This window comes from Ciconia boyciana, chromosome 5, assembly GCF_034638445.1.
Source record: "Ciconia boyciana chromosome 5, ASM3463844v1, whole genome shotgun sequence".
In the NCBI taxonomy this organism is placed as follows: Eukaryota; Metazoa; Chordata; class Aves; order Ciconiiformes; family Ciconiidae; genus Ciconia; species Ciconia boyciana.
In genome coordinates, this window is record NC_132938.1 from 63,679,381 (window position 1) to 63,696,140 (window position 16,760).

Here is a 16,760-nt window from a genome sequence, read left to right on the forward strand (position 1 = left end):
GTAACCAGTTGCTTAAAACAGGAGAAAGCTCTACCCAAAACCCAGCTGCTGCGGTGTGAATTGCATGGCTCTGAGAAATAAATCTGAAAGAGCAACAATGAGAGAAAGCATGAACACATTTCAAGAGAGGATGCCAAATAAGAGGCTTATGGTTGTGAACAAAGGAGTATCTTCCAGTATTTGACTTCTTCCATCCTCAAGGAAACAGGAACACATACATAAACAATACTCAGGGAAGTGATTGAGTTGCCATCCCTGGAAGTATTTAAAAGATGTTTGGATGAGGTGCTTAGGGACATGGTATAGTGGTGGTCTTGGTAGTGTTAGGTTTACGGTTGGACTCGATGATCTTAAAGGTCTTTTCCAGCCTATACGATTCTGTGATTCTGTGTGTAATACTACATTTGAACCATAACTTGCTTTCTGCTGATAACAGACAAAACATGTAAAGAACCAAACTTTGTCTCATGATCTGGATGAAATAAGAGTTTGCTGTCTTTAGCACCTGTAATTCTTTAATTGATAAGTAGTCTGATGTCTATATTCTTGCAGACCTGGCTGTAGCTGTTTTAAGTGATCAAAATTATCAGAAAGTTCTGAGAACACATTGTCCAGAAGATAGGAATCTTAAAGATCTCTTAAACTGGACACCCAGCATCGCTGTGTAATGATGGATTCCAGTGAATATTTTCAGTGCTGCAGAGTTGAGAATAACAAACTCCAAGGGGCTTTGATTTCTTGCTTGTCTCACAGACATATTGCTTCCCATAGGAAAAGTAAGTGTAAGAAGCGCATGTACATGTCTGATCTCTCAGAAGAGAGCATTAACTGTGGGGCAAGAGCAGACAAGCCCTTTGCAATATTTACACAGCAGAGGCAGCCAGAAAAGTCAGCTTGATAGTTTATATTGAAGGTCAAGTTAATTCCAAGGTCAGATTTCAAATGCAGCTTAAGAAAAGCAGGGGGGTTTTAATACTATGTAAGTAATAATTAGAAAATCTTAACATAAGCACCGGTAGTAATTGGCATATATTCCTTTGTAAGATCAGATGGCATATTACTGTAGATAGTTAAAACCTTTAGCTGTAAAAAGGTCACAGTGAATCTCAATTTCATATACCTGGCAGTATGTTTTAGAGGATAACCTGCACATTTCTTACCTTTTGCAGATGTTGAGGTTGACTATCTCTAAACTATTTTTTCCTAGTAGGTGGTAGATTGCTGCCTGTGTGTTATATATTCAAATATGTGAAACAAAATCACTAAGGTAAAATAAATTGCTTCTCAGACATTCCAGAGCAGTGGGACTGTGAACATTTGATCAGAGCAATGAACACGAATATAATAGCAACTAAAAGGTGGAAATCTTATCCACCTGAACTCCTTACACCTTCCCACCACTATAAATACTTTAAAAAGGCTTTTACAACAGGAGAGGTGACCTAAATTTTTCAGCAGGTTTGACAGGTTTTGTTTAAAGTTCAAAACAAGATGAGACTGATGTCATTCTGTTAGATAAGTTATGATGCTGATATTTCAATACAACCACTTCTGCATAGCAACTATGGTATGACTACAGGGCTACAGCTTAAAGGAGGGGAGACATTTACTAAATCATGCTGTGAAGATCTGGGATAAGAAAAATAATGTATTTCTGTGAAAGAGGGAAAAAGAATCGGTCTGGATGAGATGATAAGCAGATAGGGAGTCTGCAATTCTGGCTACTCGGGACTGCCTCGGGCAAGCAGGGATTTACAGGTGCATTTTAAATGATCTCACAAAGGGCTCATTGAGTTTGGCTGGAGTTAAGGTGCAGTAGATCAAAGCCTACTCGTCTTTCTGATCTAGTTCTGGTTCCAATCAGAATATTTTTGAATGCTTCCAACTCTTTAAGCCCCTAATGTGCTCACATTTTGAACTAATGCAGAGCAGAAAAATACCATATATTATGCTGGAAAAACACACATATTGCATGTGTATTTGTATTCATTTTTCAAACTATTTCTATGTCCTTTCACCCTGTGAAGGCTTAATGGTTTCACTGTGAATACTTGTCCATTCACATGCAGATTTACTATGCAGATAAAATATGACAGAATTTTCCACAAAGAAGAAATTGTATTTTATGCTGTGACATTTCTATTCTTTTCTTCCTGGGATGTTAGACACTTTTTAAAGACAGAATAGATAAATTTAATATGGAAACTTTTGTTTCAGAGGGGAAATGTGGCTGCCTTTTTTAAAGTAAAGGGAAAATATTACAATAACAAAGAAAATAATTAATAATACTTAACATTTATAAACTGTCTTTCCTCTAAGTGTTTCAAAAGCATATTGCAAACAGTAGCTAGGACTGAATCTCTACCCAAAAAAAGGGGAACCCGCATTTTCTGTAGCAGAGGGAAAGGCAGTACCCATAAGAGCATGTATCTGGGGGCAAATGTGAGAGATGGAAGCACACAGAAGAACTGAAAAGCTATTAGCTCAAGCGCCTGGGTGCCAGGCAGTGCCAAAGGATGAACAACTGCAACAAGATTTGAATTGTTGATGGTGCCTTGGTGATAGAGCAGTCAAGATGAAAAGTGGTCATGTATACACATTCTGGCTGAATCCTCCTACACTTTTCTTGTCAGGTTCTACAGGTCTTGCATAAATATTATCGTCCAATAAATAAATTGATTGCCAAATTATTTTGCATAAGAGGAAATTTAAGGTCAAGCAAAGGTAGGCCTAAGGGTGGAGGTGTCACTAAGTGTGGCAGCAATCACAGCTGAGTGGGTAACAGCCAGACCTCCATGTTGCCAGAGGTAACATTGGTAAAAGAATCCTTAGAGCCAAACGCAGGGGTGAGCTCACAGGGACTGGAGGTGCACAACTGGCATCTTCATTCCCACCCATGCCAGAATGGCCTTCGATAGCCCCAGAGGGTACAGAGAGAGAAAGAGGAAGAAGTGAGTAGCTACACAGACTGCATGCATGAGGAATTTTGCATTCCTCCAGCCCTTTGGGATTTGGCCCAGATGATCTGATGCATTTAGATGCATTTGCATCATCTGGAGATGGGAAATATAATCTCCTGACATCGCCCTGTATCGCTACAAATGGTGAGGTGGGAGGGTTGAAGTTCAGTTGGTTTGGTTTTTGGTTTCTTTGTCATGGTCAACTTGCATATGTTAATAATTCATTTGTGGCAAATAAGGGAACACATAGTAATATGGCCGTACTCTTATGGCCACCAGCTTTCATAAGTGCTTAAGTTTTCAAGATGTGCCAGCTTGGATGCTGCATGGAAGTCATTCAAGTTCTCTGTGGTCCCCCCACTGTGAGCAGAGCTTGCAAATCAAATAGCCATGGGAAAAAATGTGGCGTGAACAGCTTGTTTGACATGCAAGTGTAAAATGGCTATGTTGATCAACAAATAGACTCCAAGGCAGCTTAACATGTCATGTGTGTTCTGTACTCCTGTCAAACTTCTGAATCTAAAATTTTACCTCCATTGGCAAGTTACTGATTATGGGGAGCTGATTCTTTTCCCACTACTAAGTATTTGTAGTTAATTCTTGAATTAGTATTAATTCCCAAATAGAATTAATTTTTAATACATTTTTTTTCCTTTTTGAACCCAAAGGTGTTTGAATTCTCTGTCACTTATCTGAATATTTCCAAAAGCAGTCATATCTGGCCAAATATCTTGACAAGGACAGGAGGGGATTAAAAGCAAAATCAGATCAACACAGTTGCATGGATACTGGGATTTAGAGAAGCCTGGTGTGGGTTTAACTGCTGTTTGGACTGTCACACCAAGGCTGTCTTCAGCATCCTGTTGCTGTGCCAGGTCTTGCCTCAGTTCTTTGCCCTAGTCTGCACCTTTCTATTCCAGTTCCCTAGCTTCTTCAAATCAGCTTTGCTTGGCCAGTAGTTGTGCCTCTACTTCCCACTGTGAACTGGTATATCTCCTGGCTCCTCAGCTTCTAGATCTCAGCTTGTCCTTGTCTCTAGTAGTGGTTTCCAGTTCTGGCTGTATCATATGCAGAGAGACAGACGAGATGAAGGACTAAAGGATGCAGTGACTGCCTCTTTCTCTGGGAGGAAAAGCTCAAATTCAGATGCCCAGAGAGGTTCTGCACTTTACTAAAACTTCCACAAGCATCCTCTGTAAGAAGAGGACAATAAACTTGGGTTGATCTGGGTTGTATGCTAGTGCCTTGATGCATCTATGCTAGATGCTTTCTCATCTTAAAATGAATAAATGCTGCAGACAGAGGATCCAGTTACTTGAATAACAACTCATCTTTGATAAACATCTTGCTTTATCTTCACAATTATACTTTCTGCTTAAAGGAATAAGCACTTCAAACAAGGAAGCTGGATTGTCCATGCATATGTGTCAGTGATCTCAGTATTACATAGGGTGCAAAGACCACTTTGCAGGTACCAAAGGCATAGCTATTTTCATGATAATTATAAGGCCTTAATATCTTTTCACATTTTACTCATCTGCCAAATTTGTTTGAGGTTAAGCAATACATGCAAAGATTATCAATCATGGCTTGAGGAATGGAATGACAAACACAACACGAACACCAAACTAGAAATTATGTTGCCCATTCTGCACCTGTGAGCATCCACATTCTGGAAGTAACCAGGAAAGAGCCCAGAAGGGCACAGCAATGTCCCAAGTACCTGGAAATACTTACAAAATGGCTTTTTGCTCTTTTTGCACATAATTGAAAATTTTTGGTTGATGAGACTTGACTGGAAATGAAAGTTGGTGTATTTACGAGCTTGCTTGTAATTATATGCCCTTATTATGAATAGATATGGAATTATAATATGCCTAATTACAGTTCCGCTACTGAGATAAAATGTATTTTCTCCTATTGTTTTTCTGAACATTTAGTATTTTATGGGTTAGCTACTAGTTTATTCCCACTTAGCAAAGGGTTCAATTAGCACGTCAGTGAGAACAGAGCTAATGGATGACAGTACAACTCTACCTGTTATAACGACCAGGAGGGGGTTATATGCTAGAGAGCAGAACTTCAGTTCTAACTGATGTCATTTATTAGGGCAACAGTTCTCTGCAGCTTTGGTGAGATTAAGTTCCATTAGGGGCTTTACTTAATTTTAAAGAACCATGTAATGAATTTCTAATCCACCACACAGATGGTTTGTTACTAGCAATAAGGTGTGGTAATTATTGACATCCTGTTCTGTTTCTGACCTATGTAATGGGGCAGAAGGAACTGTGGCTGCCTAAAAATCCTGGAGAACTTTAAATTGTGTTTATATTCATCATCCTAGATGGCCAGAAAGTAAGAATGCTGGTAGAACAAGACTAGTAAATAGCTGACGTTGGTAGATACTGATGTCATGTGGCTTGTAAAAGGATATGACACTTAGGTCAGTGCCACCCACAGGATGTAGTGCATCCACAAGAAAAGAATGTGAAAGGGAGTAGTTACACTGAACATCTGCTTCAAGAACTGTCCTCATCTGCTCAGAAAGCCATGTTTTCTGGGTACCCACTGAAAAACATCTCTGCTTCTGATTATTGAATATTCACTATGAACTGCTTGTGAGTCACCTATAATAAAGCCAGAATTATTCATAAAAACTGTTTACTGAATTATATTTAATATCAAGTACAGCTAAGAGAACTGCAGGTTGTTTGTAGACAATATAAACAAGAAAAAATTAGATTTTTGGTGATGATGAGTTGCTTGCTTCAGTCTAGTAATCAAGTTGTAGTTCTCAGTCCAGCTAGGTCAGGCTGGACTGTCCATGAAGTTAGACTAGGATTTCAAAGAGAAATAGGAGCAACAAGTACAGAAATGTCATTAAAAACATGGGAGATGGATGTCTTGAAAATCCTAGGCTTAGTGTCCTTGTCATAAAAGCCCGCCACCACAGCTGAAATGTGTATGTCAGCAAAAAGAGCTAGATTACACTACTTTACAGAGTAGGAAGGATTTGCATGACTGCTTTCAAACTGCAACAAGCTGTGATGCTGGTCATGTTTCTTATATACAATATATAGGAAATATGCTACTTCAAGATATGGTTCTAATTGTACTGAATAGTAAAATTCACAATGCCTTGAACAGGAGAGGAATCTCAGCCATCCTCCGAGTGGCTTGTTTCAAGTAATCTTTAGCTCAAAGTTACCTATGCATTCCATTAACATGGGTTACACATGCTTGTGTTCTTTGATGCTGAAGGTGTCTAATGTGAGCTCAGCAACTGCCTATATATGAAGTCGAAACATAGTGCTTTAACGTGCCCCAGCTGGCATTTTAGCTGATCAACTGGAAGATTTTAGTTGAAGATTATACACTTGGCTGTCACTTTCACCAGCTGAAATTTGGTCAATTATGGCATCCCTTTTGCTTCAATGTAAAGAGGAGGACAAACTAACAAACTGTTCAGCTTCACCTCTTACAGCTTGGTTATAGCTACTATTTGCTATTGAAGTATGTCTTACATAACACAGAGTTCTTTAATAAAGCCAGAAAGCAGAAAAATTTTATCCTTCAACCAAACAACATGCATATGTCACTGCCAAGTGGAGGTGGAGCCAATGGAGTACAGTTTTGCAAATCCTTCTCTGTCTGTGAAAGGAAAAAGATGAGGAAAATGCAGGAAAATGCACTCATTGATTTTGCTAATCTTTTTCCATTATCCTCTTCTGAAGTAAGAAGGGAAATCAGTTTAGCCACACAAAACCCACTGTTGGAAAAAATATCAGAAACTCCGCATCTACTAGCCAGAGGTATCCCTACAATGTGTGAGACACTCACAGGTTTGACTGATGAGTCCTGGCTTGGGGTATGAAGGCTTTAATGCCCTGTGGATTTATGCCCTATCTCCTTGAACAGACACTACCAACCCAGGAGCATCTGGAAGAACACAAACTGTCCTCATGCTTTGGGTGTGATAGCTGAGCTCAAACACCCTTCACATGGGCTGCTAATATCCAAAGCCTTTGTCAATAGGGGTGAGGTGCAACAGAGGCAAAGCTTTAAGAAATGTGCACTCGTATTACACCTAAGCTTACAAAGCCCAAGATTTCTGAGACACCCTTTCACAGCATGGAAGAGGAATATTTAACTAAGATAGTAGTAAGACTCTTATAGCTTCTCTTGTTTCCTTTTAATCCCAAGAAAAATCATGATGCAAATGGTGTGTCCATTCTTTTTAGCGCATTTGCCTACCAACTCATGTTTACAAAAAATGCATGTTGGATGCCCTGGGGAATTTTCTGACCTACTTAGTAAAAGCAGTGCTGAGTATGTTATTTCCTTAAATGAAACTAGACAACTTCTCAGGTTAAATGTTGCTTGTTTTGTCTTACAGATAAAGAGTCGAGGGAGAAAGTAGGCCATAATGACAACCTTTGGTTTCCTTTTTTTTTTCTTTTAAGGCATGACAATTCAGAAATGGTCAGCAACACAAAGTCCTGCTTCCACAAATGTATAGGCAGCCTAACTGCCTTGGGCAACCATATTCATAAGAGGTGTTTGCATCATTCTCCCTCATCACAGTCTCTTTGTGTCAGGATATATTTGTACATAGTTGGCAGCAACGTGACAGGAATAGCCAATGAACATTGTCCAAATGTCTGGGATGCTGTCTCAAAAACTAGCATTTCCAGGAGTGGGAGTAATTTTTCTTTGCCTCCTTCATGTTCTTTTCTAAAAAGCAATTTAAGTCACACCATATAATTGATTTGAACTAACACTAAGTCAAAGGTCATGGCAGAATGGAGCTACGTTCCACTCTCAAAACAACGTAAAAGTACTCTAGTTCCATTACACTTCTAGTTCAATTACACATTTTTTTAGAGAGAACTGGATTCATCCCTTACAACCATTTAATTGTTATAAATAATTAAATGGACAAAAAGCCTTGTGCAGTATATGTAGCTAGTCACAGAGGTGGGAGTTTACGTGAAAACCAAGTCACAGGTAGCAAGTCCTCTGATGATGTTCTTCTGCACATCTCCATTGACTTCAGTTGAATGAAGTTGAGGACCTGGTCCAAAAGTCTAACAGACTTTGAATTTTATTTTTTTTTTCCCAGAAGACCTACATTAGACATTGAATTAATTATCAGGCTTGTGAAAAATAAATCAAGTGCAAGGTTCCTAAGCTCTCTCCCTCCTGTTGTAATAATCAAATGTAAGTATACAATTCACATAATGTTGATGCTGCTACAGAAATCCATTGTAGAGCCCTACCCTATCTACATAAGAACTTAGACAATGTACCTTTGTCTAATAAGCAGGATGTGGCTGTCAAAAGCAGAAGTTTAACTGATGTATTACTAGTCTAGTTAGTAAACCATGAAGAACTGCTTAGATCTGCCAAAAAAGTAGGAAACTAGAGGAAAGGTAATTCTGGCAGGGGGAGATCGCGACCACCGACTCCCAGACCACCTACCCCAATTATACCACTGACTTGAATGATGAAGTTGAAAAAGAACAACTAAGCATGCATACTAATTTACATGGTGAGTGAAGAGATTTTAACCAATCATTTAACAGCATAATATTGCATATGTATTAGGAGGTTGAATATGTTAATGTTTTGTGTATAAATGTTAATTTGAAAGCTTGGTGTGCTGTCTTGAGACAGGCACCCATATCTGTGCAAATATGCAATAAAATACCTCTGCTCTGTGTGTATATTGGCATTTTGCACACCAGGTAAATGAACCCTGATTCTTGGGACAACACTCCCATACAATAAGCCAGAACTTACTTTAATTATGGCCCATCGCCTGGCAAAAAAATCTAAAGAATAAACTATAACACAAGGCCATGCAGAGGCATTTTTCCCATAAATTACTCTTTTAAATGTGTAAGTGTTTGCTTCAGAACTTGCTTCAGACGTTGCACACAAAAATTGCTGCAGTTGCTGGCCAGTTGTACCTAGATCTGCCTAGATTTGGTTTAGTCATCCAAGGAATAAAATAAACAGCTTAAATTAACTAAGTAATATATTTATATCCAAAGTTACTGTGTCATCTGTTATTTAAGCAAGAACATTTTAACAGTGGACATAAAAGCGGTAAAAGGTGCCTTTGAAAATATAGTATAACTTCGAGTCAATTCAAAAAATGGCATATACTGCTGTCCAGTTTGCTTCAGATGGGGAGGGAAAAATGCCACATGCATAAGTCAGCTCCCATAGGCACAATATTATTCCACCAGGACCAGCATTCATGTCTCGAAAAATTATGAAATTAACTTAATTGCAATAACATTTTAAACAAAGGATTCGAAAGTTTGTTTCTTCTAGATTTTAACCCCTTTGAGCTGTTTTTAAACCTTTTGGATTTTTTTCAGCTGTTTATTCACAGCCATTGTCAGAGTTCAGTACCCTCTGACCAAGTACTTTTAGATATTCCACATGTGGAGGGTGCAATGTTTAATATCAAATTTACTTATTTAAAGATAGTGAATGTTACATGGGATTTCTGAAGAGAGACAGAATATGTTGCATTACACAATATCGATGTAAGTTACACTTAGCAACATATATAGCAATTTCAATATACAGTTTAATCTCAATACCATTGTGATTCCCATTACCAGTCTCTATAATATACTCATCATCGTGATGCTGTGTGTCCTCAATCTTTGGGAAAGAATATGTGGGTTGAAGCCAGCTCAAGCCCGTTGCTCTCTTCAAAACTCTTGTGTTAGTTGTTCAGGTTTTATACTCTATGTTGGGCTGAGCTGGATATTCACCCCTTGCTGGTATGGCTAACTCAGGACAGTCACGCTCTTTTAGTGAACTCAGAGAAAAACATTTACACCACCAGTTCATCCATTCAACTCTTGATAGCTGTTTCTCTAAAATCAAAGGCCACCCTCCAGTCCCCTTTGTGCTGAGATAAAGTCAGCTTCTTTGCAACAGCTGTGGTCAGTCATACTCTGCATTATTCCTGAGTTTCACAGGCACATCACCCTTGCCCATCTCTTCTGAACCTTCTTCCATCAGTCACACCCACGAACACCAGAACGTTGTTTTTATTGTTTGAATGAAGCTGAAAGTATCACAAAATGCATGAGTCCAGGAATGGGACTTGAAAAGAAACAAGCACTCACCAAAACTGTGAAAAGAGCACACAATCTACAGTAAGGCAAGAGCTGATAAAAAGAAAGTCTGTGAAAGTCACAGAAAGTAAAATCAGACAGAGTCACAAGGAAATAAATAATTGCAATAATCTGAAATGCACTCTTGCACTCCTGTGGCATATTATTTTTAATAATTTCTTCCAAAATAGCCCTTATGCTCAAGCTTTGAGCTCCAAGCCCAGTGGAGTTGATGAAAATCAATAAGAAATACAGTTTCTTTAAGCAGTTGAATATTGCAAAGAATAGAAAGCGTTCTGTCTTGTCCATTTTGGATCCTCCGCTTAGAAAGGATATGCTCATTTCTGAAATGCCAATGAGCTTCCTTCCTCCCTTTAAGACTTGGTAGACCTCAAGGATGCTCCACACATCACAGAACTGTTCAACTGCATATGGAGCTGAGCTTTAAAGGAGTGAAAGAAGCTTTAAATCACCTGTTTTTGAAGCAAGAGGTGTGTTTATTTCTTTGTTGTGCTCTTTCAGAGTTGCTTTAAGCAGGGCATTCAGCAGAAAGATTGCTCTTATGGCAGGCAATTTAATTTTTAGCTGAATCTGTCCAATCCAACCCAGCTCCCAAAAGGTCATAACTCCATTTCAAGAGGGATTTTGCATTTTTAAATATACTTCAAAATCAAATGTTTCATTAGAGATAGTGTACTCTTCACACATCTTTTAACACTACGACACAGCTTTTCCCTATGGACTGGAAGTTTCTGAGGAAGGGCAGAGCGGGTAAGGGAATCATATATTTGTTAAACTAAAAAAAAAATCTGAAGTTAATTGTTTCATCTGCAGTTTTTTAAGTTATGAAAAAACAATTATTATTCTGGATTTCTATGAAGGAAAGAGCACCGATATATTTAAGTAGATTTTCAAAGAATTCAGTTTCCCTGGATGATAACCAGCAAGTTCTCTGCAGTGATGAGCTCTCTGCTATTTAGACTCAAGGACAAAGGTTGCTTGATACTAAGCTTTTCTGAAACAGTGGATGTCAATTCAACATGGTTTTTGAAAGCATAAGGAGTGTTTTGTGAAAGGGTCTCATGAGCCTGTCCTCCCCAACATGGTATTCCCTCATCGCTGGTACCCTGATAATGTTTATCAGGCAGATGTTGTTTCTTTGGGAAAAAATTCCAAATCTTTTCAAATAATTTTATGTTTCAGAGAGTATGTTCTGGCATCTGCTGCTGAGCCCTGAAGAGGGACAGTTTAATACTGATTGGCAAGTTTTTATGGGATCCTGTGGTTTTAGAATTCCTGAAACAATGACCCTAGGTGACATGGAAGTGCTTCAAAATGCTACAAACAGGGATTCCTGTTTCCTGCTTGTACCTATCTCTTCTGGAAAGCCCCAGTTATAACTATCCCTGCTCTGCCACAGAGCTGCTTGATCTTTGGGAAGTCATTAAGCCTGTCTGTGCTGCTAGGATCTGTCACCCCATTGGAGATTATCCTTTCCTGCTTCACAGAGCTGCATATTAAAGTCTAGGAGATATGCAGACATCACAACAGTATCCAAGTAAAACTAATTGAATGTTTGGCTGATGACCTCTGGATAGCAATATTCACAACTATGGCAGTATGGGACCGTACACAAACCTGCTCAGACTCAGAACTGGTTTATGCTATCACAAATGGAGCCTTCCTGCCTGCTGTCATGCTTTTGCCACACGAAGAGATACTCAGTTTTGAGGCGATAGCAATATATAATGGTGAATTATTTCCTTTCCACATTCAGATTTCAGAGAACCCTGGGCTCTCCACAGAATAACTGTCATGCAGAAATTTTGGATCCAAGCTAACTAAACACATGTCTGTAAATTACTGATGTGTGCAATTTCCCTCTCATCTAGTTTGCAATGCTCTTTTCTTTCCTTCCTATATCCCTTAAGTCAATGTTTCCAGACAGCATGTTTTCAAAGAACAAAATACAAATGTTTCAAGCTGGCTTAGTTAGCAGAAGTTTGTTTTCCAGCTTTCTTCTTCCTTGAACACAAGCATGCAAAATGCACTTTCACTCAAAGCAGTATATTTTTTTAGCCTGTCCTCATTCCTCTAGGCATGAAGGTTTGTGTTTGGTATGGTACAAGGAGTGTAGACAAGATGTTCTAAAGATATAACCAGGGCAACATCTGAAAGGATATCCTATTTGAGATAAACTGTGAAAAATCAGATAAGAATTAAAGATTTTCCCTGAAAGATCATCTGTGTTTTCTAGATGTATCAATTGGTCTAACAAAAAATACTGTGACTCCTTACAAACATTGCTGTCTACACAAGGAATCATGTATAAGCTAGGTAAAATGTGTGAGGTGCTCAAACCACCAAGGACTGAAATCGGAATTTCCAGATAAAATGAATGGTCTTTAACTGCATAAACAATAGAATTAGGGTTGCTGGGACATGACCCTAATGCACTCACATACTCTGCAACTCAGGCCAAGGATGACTTTTAATGGAAGTTCACCAGTGGACTATAATAGAATACCACTCTCCCTAGTAAAAGAGGTACATACTGATAATACATTGCAATGTGCAACAGAATACATCATAATATCCATCCTCTATGGATGGATATTAAAATGCTTAAAATATTTTTGCAGGATAAAATCACTGTGTTTGATCTTTTCCTCCTTCCCTTGGAGACAGTGGTCAAGAAAAGTTGCCACCAGCAAGCTGTTTCTTCTCACTGTTCTGCCCCCCATTTAAATGCCTTTATTCCCTTCAAAGTCATCCAACTCTCTGCAGATTAATTTGTTTTACTAGAACAGGGAGGTTAAGAGCTTAGATGAGATTTTTGTCAGACAGAAATGTGTCAAGAAACACTGAGCAGCAATGGACAAGGAAAAGTAAAGAAAAAAAAGTGAAAAGAGGTAAGTGGCAGAGGGGAGCCAAAGGCTGAGGAGAGAAGTGCAGTGGGAAGGGTAATTGTGATGCTTTTGCCCAGCAAATATTACAGAGAGCTGGTTGAGCATGGGTGCCACACTAAGGATGAGCATGGGAGACTAAGATAAAAAGATGTATGCAGGTGCTGTAGAAGCTTGTATCTAGGAAAGAAAGGAAGAAGAAAGAAGTGAGGTAGAGGGAATATGGTTGATCTCTGGCCATGGTGACTGAGCTGCTAACAGGAAAACTGTTCTTTCTGTCACCAGGCTTCGGAGGAAAACAATGGGGAAAAGCACTGGGGGGAGGTGAGAACTGCTAAGTACTGAACCTCTTGCTGTGCGTTGAAGATTGGCAGAAGTATAAAGGCAGTGCTTAAGAAATGGCTCCCCTGTTAGCTGTGAGAGGAAAAGTATTGGTCTAAAAGACCATGCCCTCTAAATAGAGAAGCTTCAATATCTAAGATGGTGTTGAGGTGTGCAGATAACAAGAGACTAAATTGCTTCTGTAAAAGGTGGGTGTCTATTGCCCAGTATCCCTGACAAAAGGTTAAAAAGGAAGAAGCTGAAAAAGGGGGTGCAGGAGCTGCAGCATCTGAGTGCTGGTCCTCCACTCTTAGGATATGGTGGAGAAAAAAGAGGATTTTTGCTGTTCTTCAGTTTGAAACGCACTAAACTAAACAGCCCTTGGTAACAGAAACTGGGCCTTTCAGCAGGTGCTGATGGCTCTTAATACCTTCCACTCATCTGCTTGCTGTAGACCTGTTTAAATTCCAACAAAGGGGCTAATACTTCATGTCTTATTGAGGGAATTTTCCCTATTTACAGAGGTATCAGAGCTATGGTGTTATGAAGTGTATAAACTTAATCAAGCTTAAGACTTGCAGAAACCCAGAATGTAAACTGAGAGGTGGCAGGTGGTGCTAGCTGCACTGAGGCAGTAGTGAGCAGTTGAAAAAAAAGTGGCTGGGAAAGTGCTTTTGGTTGCCATGGCTGAAGTGAAGCTTAAAAGAAAAGATGAAGAAAGGACAGTGAGGTTGTCTGTAGGACTTCTTTCTTGAATGTGGGGGGTACGCCCACAACTTTCTCAAGGCTGTCAGAAAAGTGAAGGTGTGGGCAGCTGAGGCTGCTTCCTCTGGTAGGACAAAGGAGGCAATCTGGCCATAAAGCATGAGTAGTTGGTGCGGCTCTACAATTAACACTGATTGTTCCTCCTGAGGCACAGAAATACCACAAAAACTGCAGGGAGGAGAGGACTGTATCTTCACAGCTTGGTCATATGCATGTAGAAAACCTGAAATGCTACAAAGCATATATGGGGTGCCTAGGAAAGAGGTAAATTCAGTGCTTTGACAGGTCTTCCTAAAAGTCGGCTAAGAACAGGTGGCACCATCCAGCCCAATGAGTCTCTTTAGTTATATGGATTTAAATTTATAGAATAATTAACCAATAATTGATTCCATGGTCAGGTATTTCCTGGCAAATAAAAATCTGTGTAGGGGCTGTTGGCTTGAGATTTCTTTACCCAACAGGTCATAAAGTGCCAGGAACTGACTAATCTGGAGTTCACCGTAGCTATTATATACCAGGAGAGTGTAAAGATATAATGAAAAAGTGAAGCAATTATCTTCTTTTCTAGAAAAAAATTAAAACTAGAAATGTTTGTTGCTACCCACTCAGTTAACTGCCCTGTGCAGGCTGTCTGGCTCTGGGGTGGTAGGAAAACTTTTAGAAGTAGGACTTGATATTTTACCTTGAGCTAGTTCAAAAGGTACTTTTTCTGGGAATATTTTAATTTTTCTGTTTCCTGAGAAAAGTTTGAAGGTGAACAAAAAAGGTTTAGGATTTCCAATAAACCCATACTTGGCTACGAATGAAATTTGGGGAACATGGGAGAATAACGAAGATACTGAACCTGGCCATCCTGGCAACTATCTTGCAAGTGCTTTTGCTAACATTTTGGTCAAACAATGTCAACAGCTGTCTATCTCTGGAGATAAAAAAGGATGAGCACGGAGCTGTCCTTTCCTCTTGTAACTTCGGGTTCTAATGTGTCTATTTTTCTTTAAAACAGGATTTCTGCCCTTAAAATTGTGCAAATATACTTTGTTTTCTTAAACAAAGCTTGTTTATTTCAGTGCTGAACTGTTTCATCAACCTATTTCCCATGTAGCTACAAACAAGTTTCAAAACTTGTTAAAGATTTTTACCTTTTTTTTTTCCTAGTTACATAAATACATAAAGCTATTGATGGACTGCTGTTATAGAATATGTGAAACATTTTTTGCCATCAGTTCTTGTGCTTTAAACATACAAGAAATCTTCAGCAATAAGCAGAGGACTGCTGATCCCAGTGTTACTCCAACAGTATGTCCACAGTATTGCCCACTTACAAAGAAAGCTGTGTGCATTTGTCATCTTTCCCCTTCTGCTCCCTGTGGTATTCAGGAGGCTGTTGATAGCTGTTGATAGCAATTTGGGAATGAAAAAGGGTATGTGCAAACTTAACATAGGTTCTTGGAATAATATCATTATAGGACTGTATTGATTTTTTCCCCCACTTTGTATGTTTCAGTGTCTTGTACACTGTTGCAAAGAGATAATGGATTTTAAGGGGTAGATGTCAAAATTGCACTCATATGCTTGGCCAAATTATAGTTGAGAGTCAATGAAGCAGACAATAGTTATAAGGCAGCCTCCTAGAAGATTAGAAATCCTGTAAACACCAGAGATGACAGCTGCATTTTAGAGCAACTATATCAACAGAGTTATATCAATTTACACCACCTACTGGGCTGAGCTATTACACACACTGACTCCATCTGAGAATTGGGCCAAATCTGGTCTGAGGAATGATTCATGTGTCATGGCCCTTTATTCTTTAGCCTGAGAAATGAGGCTCAGAGCTTAGATGCTTTGTATGTATTGAACTCCTGGCTTTCTCTGAGACTTAGATTGCCAAGGCTTCACAACAAAGAAAGTGTTAATACAGGAGAAGAAATACATAAAAATCATCACCCCCACCTCTAATTTTAAGGAATTCATCTAATATGAGGTGGCAATAAAACATTTTAGTCCAGAACCATTAAGAGAAACCAAACTGCAAGTTTTGATTGAGGTTCAGAAGACTTTTTTTTTTTTTTTGGCAAGAACAGTCGATTGTGGTTTTGCTAGCACTGAACTGCTTCAGCTCTCTTGAACAGAAGAGCAGGCCTTTTCTTATTGTTTCAGTCTTGCAGAACTGTTAGAAACTAGCCAGTATGCTGTAATACAAATCATGTTTGTTTAGGGTCAGGTTGGGGTGTGCTGCAAAAGAGAAGTGTCCAGTTTTTTCCTACCTGACCACAACCCTGTTGGCACACCATCTTGAGCCAGAAAGGATCTGTCTTTAATGACCTTTGTAACCTCAGGCAATATGCTATATTTTAAGGAGAAATGACATCCAGTGGCAGTACAAAAGAAAAAGCATCTGTGGTGGAGGGTCAGTTTTATATTTCCTTTGCAGAATCAGTTTGCATATGTGGGTACTCATGCATGTACCTTACAGGAAATGTGAACCCAAGCCTTCGGGTGAGAATTATATAGTGCAAAAGTCTTCTGCTTCACCTGCCATACAGCTGACTTGTCTATTTAATGCTTTTCCACAGAGTTCCTGAACACACCATTAGGAGCTCCACAGGCTGTAAAAAAAGGTTAGTTATGGATTATAACATACCCAAATCCTTCTTTTCTCATAT